We start from the raw sequence: 16,978 nt of genomic DNA on the forward strand, positions 1-16,978 counted from the left end.
CAAAATGTAATTCATTCGGGGTACTTTGGGATTTTGAGTTCTCTTCACAGTACAATGTTAACTTTGTTGAAATATGGGATGGAGCCTTTATGAAATCATTGTTTAAGGAATTATGTACTTCAACCTTATTTTACCACTATTTCTCAAAAGGCTGATATATTAGTATTATTCAGGACTAATGAGTTACTTTGTTTTTTTTATTGCCAGACGGACTAAAAGGATATCGTACATAAGTGGGCAGAGAGAAAAAACCCCCCACATAAGATCACAAAAGATGTGGGGCTACCTAGACATGTAAACTTTCCTCAGAACTGGCTTTAATCTTCTTAGAATGACACCTTTACGCTAGAAAATAACGCCTTAACATTACATGTAATTTCACACACGGTATAATAAAACAAAAATAGTAGAACAGTATTAGAAGCCCAGAAATGCGGTGTTGGAGTTGAGGGAATGTGCCGGGCCACTACGCTGAGAGGAGGCCTGTGACAGACATACATACAGACATTTTAAGAATTGACATAGAACTGTGTGCTATAATGAGCTAGCTTCACATTTACTGTGTAGCTGTTGCCACATACCTGTAGAAGTTTATAATGTATAATACAATTTAGACAGCACGTTGTCACTGAAAGATATTTAAGAAAATGAGCCATAAAAAAATGCCCTAGCCTCTGGCTTTAAAACCAATAAAGTTAAATGGAGCCGTTGACATTTTAGTATTGCGATATTGTTAGTCAGCCACTGCATGTGTGTTGCCTATGAGGGAGAGTGTGTCAAAACAGCTGTCAGTCACTGCGACAGGACGCTTGCCACGGTGACAGTGATGACGCTCTTGTTTAAATGTGAGGCCCGAGTGATAACAGCGCCGAGCTTAAAGGCCAAAGCCGTCACAGCGGAGGAGAAGACAAAGCAGAGTGAAGCGGCGTCATGGAGAAGAGTGGAGGAGGCTGCTGGAGGTCACAGATTCACAACACTACAGAGGATTCCTAATTCCAGTCCGATGAGACCAAAATGCACCTGTTTGGTCCTCAGACTAAATCATGTGACACTGCACATCATTATCTATCTATCTATCTATCTATCTATCTATCTATCTATCTATCTATCTATCTATCTATCTATCTATCTATCTATCTATCTATCTATCTATCTATCTATCTATCTATCTATCTATCTATCTATCTATCTATCTATCTATCTATGAAATTCACAAATGTGCTAAATAAAGAATAAAAGGTTGTAATGAACTGTTATAGTGCTGTACACGTCACTCTGTTGTTAACAACATTTGTCATTTCCCTCTGCAAGAAAAAGACATATTTGCCAGTATAATCGAACCCTGATGCCCCTCATTTTCTTCACACTATTTTGCGATGAATTCCCCTCTGCAAAGTATTTCTGAATACTTTGCCCAAGGAGGTGTAATTTAAATAACATCAGTCACTGTGCTGCTGCCAGAATAAGAATTATGTCTGCACTAATATCTCAACTGACACGCAGAGGAAAGCCTGAATAACAAAAATGCAATGATTCACCCCACGTTATTATCATCCTAATTATAATGAGGAATATAGTTAAGTCTTTTTTCCTGCTTAGAATCTGAACAAATGTGCAACATAATCAGTTATGTTAATTTTGATCTGAAAGGTTGACTATCATTCATTTAAAGACTACAACAGAAATGTTTAATGGTGCTAAATTAGCAGAGAAGTTCGGAAAAATGAGGCCACAAACTAAAACACATACTCAACAACACCTTCTCCCTGGTCCCATTTAAAGGTCACATGAACCATGTTAATATTAAACATTCATAGCAAATTTACAATCATATGCAAACTAAACCACACACTAAAAGCCTACCCATTTTCCAGACATATTTTCATAATTAGATCACTATAACAAATTTAATGAGACCAATCAGCACAGAACATTTTTGCCTCCAAGGAAGAAAAGGTCTCAGTCCTTCACAGATGCACTTCTCCGTCATTCTCCATTCATTTTCAGAGTGTGTTCTCAGGGTCTCGGCAGTGTCGCTCCCCAGTGACTCCATACCTGGCTGTCCGCTGCACAAGGGGGGCCCTAATTAGATTCTCATGTGTATTTAATGGACTTGATTCCTTTTATCCTGGAAGAGAGGTCCTGATGCTGCAACCTCTGGCGGGAGCTCCCACCACACACATGAGTCAACTTGGAGAGGAACTTGTGCATAACACATGTAAAGTGTTTTTGTGCATGCATGTGTTAGTGTGTGTGTATATGCACTAATGTTTTCTGTCATTTTTCGGGCCGTGTCCTTTCTTGGTGTTCAGGTTGTAAATTATATACACAAGCAAACAGAACATTCTCTTACATTGTTAACCTTCACAGTCACTTGGACATATATGTCTTTATTTTTTGGACTTTACTTCCAATTTTGTGGGGATCCCACACACCTAACACTGTATACAGATTATGATCAACATTAAAAAAAAATTATAAAATATGCTGTCAATAATTCTCAATTCATACTACTTCTACGGGACAAAGTATCTACAGTGTATCATCGGGCCATTGGCAACATGTTTCTTCAAAGAGAAGAACAGCTGGCAGCAGAGACATAGAGATGTACATAGCATATGAACTATTGTTGGTATATTACATGTTATTTAGCTGACGCTTTTATCCAAAGCGACTTACATTGCATTATAACCCATGCATTACATTCTTGCCTGGGGAGCAATTAAGGGTTAGGTGTCTTGCTCAGGGACACTTTGACATGGCACATGGAGCATTCGAACCACCAACCTTGCAGCCCCCAGCGCACTGCACTACACCGTGCGCCACCATCGCCCACATAGACATATGTGTCTTAAACACTCACTCGAGGAGCTACTTAACTCTCACCCATTTCTCACCCATTTCAACGTGTTCACTTTCTGGGCGGACTGTTATAATGAGGACAGACATCTGGGCCAATCTCCCAATGCGGGGCTGTGATGCATGTGACCCCTGTGGTGAGCCCTTGCCCCCAACCCCACCAGGACACATAAAGCGGTAGCACAGCCCCTGTTAAAGGACTACATGCGCAAATAAATCGGTGCTGGCGCTTTTTAACTGTCCAATTTGCATTGCCCCTGCACAAAGAGGCTAACGATGTTTTACAAGACAAACATTCACAAACACTTCCACAAAACCACAAATATTCATGCGGGAAGATGAAAAGGTGGCGCTTTACGTATCACACATGTTCTTCAGGACACAACAGAGTATGTCTTATTGTATGCATCAATGCGATTTAGCAGATGGGACTTAAGCTTGAATACTAAAACACAAATCGCAAAACCCAAAAACGGACCCAATCTTTGGGAGAAAAGTTTATGATTTTTAAAAGATAGTGAAAAAGAAAACACAAAGACAGTTAATAGAGAAGCAGCGAGGCTGCCGATGGGAAAAGGCAAGATGAAGAGGGCGGTGAGATGAGAGCCGGGGTAGTTTTATCTGGTGGGCAGGGAGACGGTGGCGGGAGGATCTGTCTCTGTTAGAGGGAACACGGCCCTGTTATTAAAGCCATTCATCACTGGCTGAATATTCTCCCTTTAATAGGCTCTGTCGTTAATTACCCAACTTTGTCAAGATGGGGAGTCAGGAGCTCGGCCCGCAGACGAGCTCACACGTGCACACTGATACTTGAACACATCGGCAGATCATGGGAAACATTTTTTATTGAAGCAGTGCCGGGGGAAGGTACACACACAGACACACACACACACACACGCTTTTACAAACAAAAAGTTCACATTCAACAACAGTAACACCGATACACTATCACACAATCCATGAAAATGACCCTGAAATAAATAACTTTGCAAAGCTTAAGTTCAGTTTTTGTAAAAGCTGTCAAAGAAGTGTTGATTCAACTCTATTGTCATTTTGTGAATCATAGACTGTGGTGGTGGTGGTATATTGGATTAAATTGCATTTCATTGAACAGATTCCTCCCTTTCCCATGCGTGTCAATGAATTACATAATTGATTGACAGGAAATGAATCAAAAGCAATTTTGATAATTGATTGAAAGAGAAAAATCTGACTGCAAAAAATAAGTAGAATCCCTTGATTTTAACGTCTAGAAGTTATTGCTGTTTCCTTCTTGTTTGCTTCAGTGGTGGAATGTGCAAAACTTATCCAGTTATGAAAATATATTTTATAGAATAGCATACAGTAAATATGAAAGAATTCATTCCTAAATGAATGTATATAATAGCAATCCTTCCCTTTTCTGTTTAACAAGTTATTTCACTGTGAAAGTAATTTCAATATCTTTATATTTGACAATGCTTCTTTGGACTCTGTGAAACTGTGATTGGCACTTCACATTATTTTCTGACATTCTCCAGACCGCAAGATTAATTAAGAAAATTAACAGCAGATGAATTGCTAATGGATTTAATCATTAGTTGCGGCCCTAGACTGCATTAATGTGGTGGAAAAACCTGAGGAGGTCTGATCACCTCAGCTTCACCTCGGTGCGTCCACTCGTTTCAACCCAACTCACACAGGCACCAGGTAGCATTTTAGCTGGCATTATAGTGTCATTTTAGCCTCTACAGTATAACTCTATGTCAACAACAACAAGGTTACAGGTTTCTCTATAGTGGGACATGAGCTATCTGTTTTTGGCTGCCTTGTGTGGAAGGCTACAGGACCCCAAACTCCTTCTCGTCTATTTTATCCCTAATCAGACTCTTTTGTGAGGCTTTTATAATTAGCCACTTATCCACTATCCAGCAGAATGGAACTGTGTGCATTTACAAGGCTACTGGACAGGACATGCCAGCACCTTTTGTTTAGTAATTAGTTTTGTCTGGGAACGGGACAAGACAGATATGCTGGTTGCTTCTTGGTTCTCACTGCCTGAGAGGGAGAAAGAGGAAAAAAGAGGCAGAGGAGGAGGAGGAGAAGGAGGAGGAGGAAAGAGGTTCAGAGCCACTCAGCAACAATGAGGCTCGTACCACAAGGATTTGCTACAAGGGGCTGTAAAGTTTGCAGTCAGAGGAAACCGATGTGGAAATGAATAAAGCAGCTCTGACAAATATGATGATAAGAGACTCAGAGAGGGCTGTGTAATAGCGTCCTATTTTCCGCACACCACTGATTAAGAACTGGCTAAGTGTCTGTAGAGATTCCCATGTGCACAATGCAGCACGGGCAGAGTTTAGTATGCGTCCCAGTAGGGTTTCCTTTAGTACCCAGTCATTTACATGGTAGTTATCTGAAGATGGAAGGATTGCGAGGCGCTGTGACAACCGTTCCATTGATCCCTTTGGCCTGATTAGCTCACCAGTGTACCAAACTAATCAGATACATTGATCATGGAATACTTATTAGTGCTTCCCCAGGCAATAATACGACGGTTAGTTATCTGTGCAGGTGTGATGCTATTTGGGATTTTTCACATTTCCTATGAGATGTCAGTAAAAGTCAAAGGCTCAACTTTAAATGCTATAACAGCAAAAACAGTAATGGCAGTAAAATGCCTTTAATACCATTTAGCGTTACTGTAAACCTAGATTTTTGAGGTTCATATTGCTGATAGGTGGTGTCGCTAACTTCCGTTATGTTGGCTTCATGGCAACTCTCTGACACTTTCCCGTTTGTCCAGAAGAGGTTGCTGTGTTCCCTGCATACAACAAGAGGCGGATGGGCCTGTCAGATCCCCAAGACATCCTTCTACGGGAGAATCAACCAAATACTTTAAATTAAATTAAAGATCCATTTGAAGTAGACTCCGTCGTTTTACTCCGTCAACAGAATACATTTAAACAAAACAGACGCTGAACATGTCCAAAGAAAACACATATACAATAATAAAGTCAAGACTGTGGAACAGAATGTAATATCCGAGCCATTGTTGTTGGCTATTTGTTGCCCCAATTTGGACCCACAAAGCAGGATCTAAATGAGGAAAAAGAACCTCTGGTTGATGGCCGTCTGCCGGCAGCTCCTCTACGCTGAGCACACACTAATTGATTATAGATGTCATTTTCATCATTGACAGAAGAGGGAATGATCCATAGATTGATTACACTTCTATTATGGCTAGGCCAAGTCATTGTACAGCTTTGGACAACAATGTTCTGCTCGTTAACTCATACCTGTTCATATGTCTAAACCGCCAACTAAGTGTCAAAGACCTGCTCTCACTGAGCATTACCCCTTTGAAGGGGGATTTGAAAGAAAGACAGCTGACTTCTTCAGAGTTAAATACTCGTCATCCCATTTACACCCATATCTAAACAAGCACTACGACGGGGTCTCTCTCTGATACCTGTGTTCCCGTGACGCCAGTGATCAAACGCTGCCATGGCGTAACATCCCTTCCTGTCTGTCACACCCTCAGGCTTAACTTCAGCAGAGCGCCTTGCAGCTGGCAGATGTTCTCACGACAAAGGCAAAATGCCTCCATTAATATCTAACTACTTTGGCTTTTTTGTCACTACTCTGCCACGGGTGTAACTGCTTATCTATCTTTTGATTTCTGCAGGATGAATCCACTTAGTTGGTTGTTAGGGTTTAACCAGCAGTGAGATTTGATCTAGAATAAACTGGAGGACCCTTCTCTGGTGGTTGATGAGCGTGCTCTATACTCAGGATGCTTTGCACAAATAAGAAGCTTACAAGCTTCTGACTAGATTTGAAGTTACAAAGATTTTTGAAATTGTATATAATGAGCATGTCAGAATGTTTCAAACAAGTGAGATAAGTTGGAACCTCAGCATGAATTTTGTCTCACCAGGATGATGTGGGAAAACGTTTTTGACTCGTTTCCCCTTAATACAAAGCATTCTCTACTTTTAAATCCTGTAATGTGGGATTTAGTTCTGATTTCTGTCAAACAAAGGGAGGAATCTGTCTCAAAACAGTAATGACTCGAAGCATCTCTAAACAAACACAATTGTGCGTAGCAGAATATGTGTTGGCCTCTGTGCTATCCCACGAACCGCCTCATGTTTCTTCTGCAACCCCTTCGTAGGGTCTCGACCCACCAGTTTGGAGCCGCTGCCCTAGACGGTGTCCACTCAAATGAACAGTAGTGTTCCTGGTCGTGTTTATAATGTTCTTGACAGTTTATGTCTCACCCGTCCATCGCCTTTTAACAAGGCCTCATGCATGACGGCGTGTGACTTAAAAGCCTGCGAGTCAGACCTAATAAGCCAACGTCTAATCAGACAAGTCCCCAGCGCGAGCGCACAAAGTGGATTGTGGGGAGCAGTAAAGACCTTCCCTGTGGTTGACTCAGCAGAGGAAGACAAAGACTTAAAAGCAGATGACGACTCCATCTGCGCTGCGGTCACATCACTAAGTGCGAAAACTTCTCAACAACATGAACTGATGGTCTAACAGCTTATTTCTGTACAAACACGACTTACAATTAATAATTTGAAGGAGGAATCTTGTCCTTTCTATTTCAATAATCTCCTCTTTTTAGATTTCTGTGTTCCTCCCGTGTCTCTGTTTCCACATCTGTTTAACAGTCCCCTTGCTAATCATTTCTGGAGTGTTGCCTTTTTACTGGACCTTGGAGGCCCAAACCCGGGTGTACCTGTTTGGAGCTTGATTAACACTGCATTTTAGCACACGCCATTCAGACCCAGCGGAGGAAGCTTAACGGGGTTGTTTGCTGAAGCCTGTGCTACAGGACAGATGGAGTGGTGATAAACGGGGAGGAGGGATGGTTATCAGTCAATTCTTGTTGGCTTCATTGTGCAGAAATTGGTCCAACATGTACATGCCGAGTTAGAAAATGGGTTTCTGAGGCTGTGTTTATTGTGGTGGTCTAAGAGGAGAAGAGAGCCCTTGGGTGGACGGGAGAGGACAGGACGCCGGATAGGAGAGGAGGAGACAGGAGGAGGCAGAACGGCAGTGCAGCCGTGTCTCCTGACGCTGTCGGTCCCTGAGCACTAGAATATTGAAAAGCTTTTGTTTTGCCTAGTTAAACATGCACTGATGTGACACAATCTGTGAACAATGCCATTTCGCACGCACAGGAATCTTGTCTTTTTATAATTGATGACGATTGAAACTTGTATGAATGTTAAAAAACATTCAGCTGTGTAAACACAGAAATGTGTTAACAGTGCTAAAATGAACATGTGTTTTACCTGTCAATTGTAATGATGGTACATTTCTTGCTGGGGGGCATAACTGAGGTAATATGAAACTCAGTTAGATACAAGTATGTATGTTTTTACAACAAATCTCAAGTTATTCTTGGACCAGACAGCATTCTCACAAAGCAGTGTGACAACAAGTCCTGAAAGGACATCTGTCCTTCCCTGATATCAGTCTTATCCTCCCCCAGCTGCAACACGATGCACCTCTGTCCAGAAAACAGTACTTTACTCGTGTCTACATCAACAGGTACCTCACTATGGAGGGAGGCAATGAACTACTATCTGGGGGCTGAAGTTTACTGATGTCTTTTCTTGGGACACTTGGGACAAAATAAATCAGTAGGAGACAGGCCACTTATTAGCTTATTGCAGAGGCAGTAAATTGTTGTTGGTGAATGTTTCAACACTACTACTACTACTACTACTACTACTACTACTACTACTACTACTACTACTACTAATTCAAAAGTGAGCACTTTTAAAGTAGCATTTTGTTTTCAATTGTAAAATGTTCTTACAAAAAAATAGATTGTATAATATACTTATACTGGACATAAAAATACAATACATGAAATCATAGCTCACTTGTGAAATAAATAAGTGCAGGAGGAAGGAATGCCACCATGACTGACCCGGGTCTCGGATGGGCCATGTCCAATCTGCTGGCTACTTGAACTCTAAATCATGGAAACAGGGATTCATCAAATACACAGTAATAAGAATAAAACCCTATTTAGCGAGACACACACACACACACACACACACACACACACACACACACACACACACACACACAATGAGAGAGAGAGATAGCTTGGAATGTCATGTGCATGAATTATACATCACTCTGGAGGATCTTCTCTGGGCTTTCTGCCTCGTACCCCCTTTTTTGAAATTTTATTTTCTATTCAGGTAAATATCATCATAATATTATTGGTCAACTAATACAAGAAGATATGTCAGCATAAAAGGTTTTAAATTATCTGAATTAAAGGCATATAAACAGGAGTTACAGCATATGTTTGATGAATGCAGTGTTCTGCTGTCGTGGTTACCTCTATGCCCCAAAATACAGTATTTTTTTCTCTGCCTCCATGAGTAAATGAAAGAGCTGTTTTTTCTTATTCAGGTAAGAAAAAATACTGTTGACAACGTCTTATTTTAGAATATTATTATATGCTGTGGCAAAAACATATATTATATATTTATACATGCTTATATATATTATAAGGTTACAAGGGACTTCTCTCTTTCTTTTACACACAAAAGTCCCTTATGATGAATAAATGATTTGTGTCATCACTGTGGGGAAACCTAATTTCTTCTGACATTCAACGGACATGTTTTCAGAGGATGCGGAGGTTAGCAAATTAAACTGTGGCAGTACACGTTCTCTGTATATGTGAGTGTGCGTGTGTGTGACGGCATCAGATAAAACAAACCCTTCATACAGCAGCCCAGGGACACTCCAAACATAATTGTGCAGGTAGCATTTTAGAAATACTCACACAACAGGGGTCAATTTCTCTTCAGGTCACTGAGAATGACATCATCAAACTACCATTAACTCTGCAAACAATCCTTGCACTGCTCGGTCTGTATTGACGATGGATTCCTTCCAAAACAAACGGCAGGCTCCGGGCTTTGCCCTCAATCTAAAACCATAACCTCGGAGTGAATTACAGAGAAATGTCCGCCCAGGAGCCACACAGAGGAGAGGAGAAGTAAAAACGACACGGCAAACAAATCTGAGCAACCACTCCCCCCCCCCCCCACCAGTCCTCCCTGTAGGCTCTTGCTCTTGTACAATATCTGTCTGCAAGTACTTCTCTCTTTCTCTCTCTCTCCTACACACATAAACATCATGTCCAGTGCAATGCACATACTTATAATAACGGGATAAACCCTGCCGACAAACCCTACAGAGCTTTGTGTCACTTTCTCTAATAAATACAAACTGTGTCTGATCGGATTACCCTGGTCTTTTAAACACAGAGAGCGAGTTTGGACAGCATGCTTTGGGAATATGACCTCTTCTGCATGGCCTTGTTTTAAGGTGGGAGCTCCACAGAGGTGCAGTGAGCCCACGAGGGCAACGTGTGTATTGACATACAAACACGAGCAAAGCGTCCACATGCAGTCCACTGTTTTTCTGTAGTAATAATAGCCAGCAGCCCTGGCGTTAAATAATTAATGCTGTCTACCCAATACAAAGTGGACGGCATGCAGACGGCACTCCTCTGCTCTCCATCTCATTCTCTCACATGACTGGGCCTATTTATATTTGTTTGTAATAATCGGCCTTCACTACATGTTCGTATCGACGTAGTAGTAAGGATATTGTATATTAAAACATCCCTCAAAAGCAGAGGTAACAAAGTGCTCGACAAGACAATAACAATTTGATCAAAACAGGCTGTAACGAGACTATTACTCATAGCACCAACAGAGATGCTCACATCCAATCAGACTATCCGGCTTCTTTGTTCAAATCAACGTTGGAGACTATATTCAAACGTAAAATTTGTTAAATTAGCCTTTTTTATGTAGTAAAAGTCATATTGAGATTAAAAAATTTGTTTCAATAGAGAACTGGCAAAGACTGCAGAATTAAAACAATTTTACAAAAAAATAATTTAAATGGGCTAACACAACATTCACATATAGACAATCTTCCCAAGGTTTATATCAAATTTGAGAGAAAAATATCTCAATATTATTAAAAAACGTTGTGTTTAATAAAATGTTTAATTTTGTGTCTAATACATTTCTTTAAATAAATACAAATGTTTAGGATCAAAATTATCATTGAAGAGATTGACTGGCCCACTTAGCAGAGGAACACATATTGGGTGACACAACCTTTGTTGAGGCCAAGGGCAGTAATGACAAGGGTAAAAATTGATCTTAATGAGTGAAGCATATCATAACGATCTGTTGCCTCGACGTGCCCTCTCATTGAGCACTTCCTGTTTTTCTCTGCTGTTGTCACAAGAAACAATCTTTTTTTGGCATTGCAGTGCAATAAAAGCACAGAGGCACATCGAAGGTTATGGCAGGAGCAGTCACATGATCAATGCCCTCTCGACCCTCCTCTCCTTGCCCCTGCCACCACTGTTCTTCCTTTCTCCCCTCACCACCTCTCCTCCCAATCAATTAACTTCCCCAAGTAAACAGATCCGTCCCCACGCTCGCTGCTCCCTCCTGTAACCAGATATTGCTCCTCCTCCTCCTCCTCCTCTTGCTGCTTCTCCTCTTCGTGCCAGCCAAATCAGAGAGAGAGAAAGCCGAAACCCCTCTGCCAGTTTGTATCGAGGTAAGAAGGCTAAATAAAGACCAATGACATCATCTGCATATTCTTTATCATCATCCTCACAACTGACATCATGACCTCTGAATGGATCAGGGATGAAACACACAGCAGTTCCATATAAAAATGGCATATTGTAGCACTAATATGAAAACATTAACCATATTCCTAGTATTTCAAACTTTTTTAATATTAAGAAGCCCATTTGGCTTTTAGCTTAATGACCTTTCATGTTTCACTGCCTTCACTTGGTCTGAAATGCTTTAACAAACCGTTCTTGGCACAAGTGAGGATTCATATGAATTTACACACGGAAACAGCCACTCAGTCAAACCTACTGCCACTTTTTATGTTTTTGTCCATTTCCGCTACTCAAAACCACTGCTAAACAATTTCACTGAAACGCGTGAGCATTTTTGTATTTGGCGTAGATTTGAACATGCCCTTTAGTCGCACAGCTAAGAAAGCTAAGACATAGTCATCATGGCAGCAGAACATACTTCTTTTTCTATTTTATTTAGGCCTCCATCTGGAGAGCCCGTCTGTCCAGCCAAGCTGCACAAACAATGTTGCAAGAGTGTCCCGTTAGTTTATTAATGAAACATCTCCGTGCTCTACTCAACAATAACAAGTGTTGAGACTTAAGCACATGCCATCTACTTTTAGAGAAGATTCATGACATGTATTGTCCCCCTCTACATTAAAATGTTGAGAGTGAGGAGCCTATGCTGAACATTTACGAAAAATGTACTGCAGTGTTTTGCAAATGAAAAAAAAAACAACAACCTCCACATAAACCCACCTCCACATTATCTCGTCGATGAACTAGGTGACTACAAGAGGAAATTCCCATGAGTCCTTGAACACAAAATTGTTCATTCTTGCAACACCCCAGCCACCGAGAGTTGAGATGCAGGCAGGACCAATCCATATCTCCTGTGACCCACAGCAACATGTCGTTATGCTTGCTAATCAGATTTAGAGACTACAAGTGAAAGGATGGCCTCTCTGGGCCGTTTGTGTTCACAAATGGATCTGCTTAATATGGGAGATTAATAGACTGCTATCTAATCTTCCCTGTGATTGAAACTATGATCTGGTTACAGAGAAACATGATGGATGTTGAGGAGGTGGAACAGGAGAGTCATATTAACCCTTTCAAGGTAGAATGCAAGCTTGCTTTGCAAGGTATTGACTGTTAAAAGACAATGCAGAGCAGCAATCACAATAATGAAGGTGTCTGCAGGGCAATTGGATTATTTGCAGCGGTATGCAAAACGGCGTCTTTCAGCTCCCAGCTGTGTCGGATTGGAATCTAAACTCACTCTCAGAGGTTGTAAAGAAAAAAGAATCTTCTTCTTTGTGTGTTGTATGCCCCACTTTGGTATTTAATGAGGTATTTTATAGATCATTTTTCTTTGCATACGGATAAAAGATCTTGTTTAATCAGAAAAATGCTGTAATGTCACTATTTTTGTCTTTATTTCCCCTTTTAAATATTCCACAGTACATTAGCTCCATCTTTGAGTTATCACAATGCACATTGGTTGAGAACAACAAAAAATTCCAAAACATTCTTGATAAGATCTGTTGTTCTTGAAACGATCCACTGCTACCTGCAACAAAGCGACCTTTCACAGAAATCTGTTCCTTTGCTACAATGGAATTCTCCATCAATCGTCTCAGTTGTTTTATATTGAACATGTTTAAACATTTTTTAAAAACTCAATGCATTTGTGGGATTTGAACCTCTCTGAAAAAGGAAATGTTCCCGCCGTGATATAACATTGTTTCACTCAACGGACTCAGGGCCAGTACTTGAGCGACCGAAGACGTCCTTGAGAGACGAGTGCTTGGACTGATCAATATAAGAACAGAGAGAAGATATTTATATGATGAGTTTAAATAACAACTATTTGAGCTGTTGACTGGAAATATTCAAGTCAATAGCCAGAGTACATCTGGGTTTGTAAAACATATATAGTGTATATTTGCAAAAAAGTGCACTTACTTGACATGCTTCTGTGCCTTCAACCACATTTCATGACCTACATTTTTTACACTCTAAGGTGATTTCTGATAGACCTCAAGCATACAGAGAACAATAAAAAATGAAAAAGGGCGACCAGTGCCCCTCAAACATATCCTTCTGCAGGATGTTCTGCTGTTTGGAAAACCAACACATGAATGTTTGCGTCATGGACCCCGTGAAGATCACAGAGGAAAGCTGTTCTCCCTGACAGGCGCTTGTTAGTCGCTACAGAACCATAATGACAAATGCCTCACAGGCAAACTAATTATCAGGTACTTAGCAGTCCGGACCTACAATACATCTCTCTCTCTCTCCCTCTCTCTCTCTCTCTCAATCACTTGCTCTGCATCTCCTTCTATTTTCTCTCCCCCCTTATCCTTTCTACTCCCCGGTTTCTCTCCCCCTTCTCTCTGTTCTCTCAGGGAAGCAGCTGGGGAAAGGGGCCTTAAGCATATAACCATATGCTAGATATTTTCATGGAGGGTGTGCCTTTCTGCCTGGGTATGTGTGCAAAAAGCCAGCAGGGGGAGGGGTCTGAATTATCGTAGAAATGTATGACAGTGTAATAGCTAAGTAGGACATTTATCTTGCAGTGGTTTTGGTTCCCCTGTTGTGCTTGTGTGTGAGTTGCTGAGTTTCTTCTCTATCCCAAAACTAAATGCCTTCCACAGAATTTCTGTCTTTCGAACACACACACACACACACACACACACACACACACACACACACACACACACACACACACACACACACACACACACACACACACACACACACACGTACACACACATAAGCAAACTGAACAGGCAGACTGCTGAGAGGGAGCTGCTAGAGACACTGACACAGCGTGCTCATTAGACGGTTTCTTTTTGGATTGAGGCCAAATATCTTCAGGTCATAAACTCACTGATGTAACATGCGATGTATGTCACTGATCTGGTTCAAAAGTGACACATCTCATTTCAGGACCACCTTGTATTCTCATTTACCGTGAGCATGTCACATTTTGCTCCTGAATACAAAGAAACAGCTCAGCGTACTGTGTTTTGGTTTTCTCTGTTTGTCCTGAACTTGAATTCTCCAACCAGCCTGTACTGTGCCACTACAGTGAGATGTGTCCCTCACCGGCTCCCCACCAGTATATTCCATTAAGTTGAAGCTTTGTCTAATTCTGTGGTGTAACTTTCTACTTCATTTAACTTAAACTTAAGTAACGCTGCAAGGTGTTACATCTGACGTTTGTGAATAAACAATGGAGTTTGTGTAAAAAGAAATGTTGCAGTTCCTGGTATATGTGGGCACTGCCGACATTGGCTTCTGGGTCAGTAAAGCATGCACTGCGGAATTTTCCCTTTAATAATAAAACTACAAACAGGACATATTTGGCTAAGCACTAAGTATATAGTCCCTAAATATCCATCGGCTTGAGTTTTGGTGGTGTCGGTGGATGGACTCGTTATCTTTGTAAGATTTGTTTTTAGCGATGGTTTACTAAATGTCTCCTGGTGTTTGCTTCAAATCAATCTGAAGGATATGGCATTGATCTTAAAAGGAACTGAGCTTTTAAGCATCCAGAGTAGGACTACATGTATGTAATAGTTCCACATACAGATAATTATACCCATTAGTTTCTCTTCATCATCTATATTTATTGATTAGGCCTACTCTCAAAACGGGAGTCCTTTCAGTGTCATTTGGGGGTAGATCCCGTAGCCTCCTTCTCGCTCCCCTCCACTCCTTTTCCTGCACACGTGTTTACCCCCTCAGGCTAAGAGTAAAGGGGCAGCTTCCATCTCTCATTAACCTACTGGTTGAATAAATCAAAGTGCAGGGCGCACAGGAGCACCCCAGCCTCGGACATTCAGATAAGAAGAACAGCGAGCTCATAGCCTACAGCTCAGTGATATATAGATCTGCAGAGGCTAATAGCAAAGTATTGACAGGGAAATGGTGTGCTTATCCTGCTCCTGCATGCTGGGCAGAGGTCCCCAAAGCAGATGGGATACACTTTAGGGAAGAAGAGGAGGAGGATGAGATGATGAGGTAGAACTGCACTGGGACAAATTACAGTCTTTATACCTTTTTTTCCGCTAACTTGTCTTGGATTGTTGTGTGAGGTGTCACACAACAATAGGTTTCAGCTTACTCTGCGTGTAGACGGCTGTGTTTTGGTCCGGACTGGTGCTTATGCTAGACTGGTTCTGACTTTTTAAACAGCCAGCACTGAACGTTAATCTCACATTCAGACATGAACGCGTTCATATTTGTTTTTCCCAAATACGTTTTTGTAATCCATTGCCCATTTATTGAGTTGTAAAGTTGTAAAGTTGTTTCATGAATGTAAAGTGAACATTCATGAAACAAAAAAGTTCAAGAAAGCATACTGCAGAATATTTATTGGATTTGGGGGGGGGGGTCTTTTGGGGGAGGGGTACAGAGGGTCCTAAGCCTATTACCATTGCTACTAATTTTCCACTCACTTTCCATGTCATTCCACAGAGCTGTATTCTTCATGCCTGCACCCAGAGCATGAAAAAAGTATATACAAAATATATAGGCTACAGCCAGCAATACTTTCCCCTGACAGGAAGCAATAGATCAAGATGTAGGCCACACTCCCATTGGTGGAGTTTTTAATGCTGGAGTCAGTAGGTTATCGCTGTGGGACCTGCAGCACCTTGTTTTAAGTGCCAGCTTTATCACGCACAACCAATTCTTACTCTGATGTGGCTGTGGATGTAGGAGATGGGCCCTAATGGCAACACTTCATCAACCTCAGGGAAGATGTACAGAGAAACTGCAGCCTCTGATGTCAGATAAAGATGTTGATGCTGTTTCGTTACGGACCACCAAGAATAATTTGGTTTAAACCTGCAGCACACCATCGCTGTAGTAGTTGGGAGCTTCAGACTGTCAACTGACATTGTACAATACTGAGCCTGCATGACATGCGGATACAAAATGTACTGTAGGAGCTCAGAGTGTCTCTGTATTTCACACTGTGTCCTCGAATGAATCCTGCAGTGTTATTGAAGAGGCAAGCAAATTATCCTGGTTTGGTGTGTCATCTGGCGACAACATACTGGTGTACTGCCACCAGGGGACAGCCAGGCTGACTACGATTGATTAGTTATATAATGACTGAGCGCCTTTTCCCAAAAGCAGTCCAATGGCTTACACCAAAAGTCAATTGTATTCTAATAACATACTGAAGAAGAAGAATGCTCGACTGTTCAACAGAATGCTACTTGGTGCTTTTGATTTTGCTGTAGTGGCGCCGGAAAACAACTGTTACAGTTTCTTACAAAGCTACGACATTTTATCCTTACTCTGAGTCAGCATTGTTGTGGTGGCCATGTTCATTTAAGGATTGAAAACAACGCACTGGAATATAACGAGCATGCATCTGCATCAATGGTCACCGAGGGCAAAGACAATGCACCATCCTACTCTGCCAAATGCCTCTGCTCCTCCAAAGGA

The 16,978-nt window shown here is 41.3% G+C and overlaps 1 long non-coding RNA gene across 1 annotated transcript in view; it reads right to left on the reverse strand.

Annotated features, from left to right (window-relative positions):
* The window catches only part of LOC119227791 (uncharacterized), a 28,309-nt gene that overhangs the window by 8,175 nt on the left and 3,156 nt on the right, over positions 1-16,978 (reverse strand). The gene's annotated exons all lie outside the window — the stretch shown is intronic.

This window comes from Pungitius pungitius, chromosome 4, assembly GCF_949316345.1.
Source record: "Pungitius pungitius chromosome 4, fPunPun2.1, whole genome shotgun sequence".
In the NCBI taxonomy this organism is placed as follows: domain Eukaryota; kingdom Metazoa; phylum Chordata; class Actinopteri; order Perciformes; family Gasterosteidae; genus Pungitius; species Pungitius pungitius.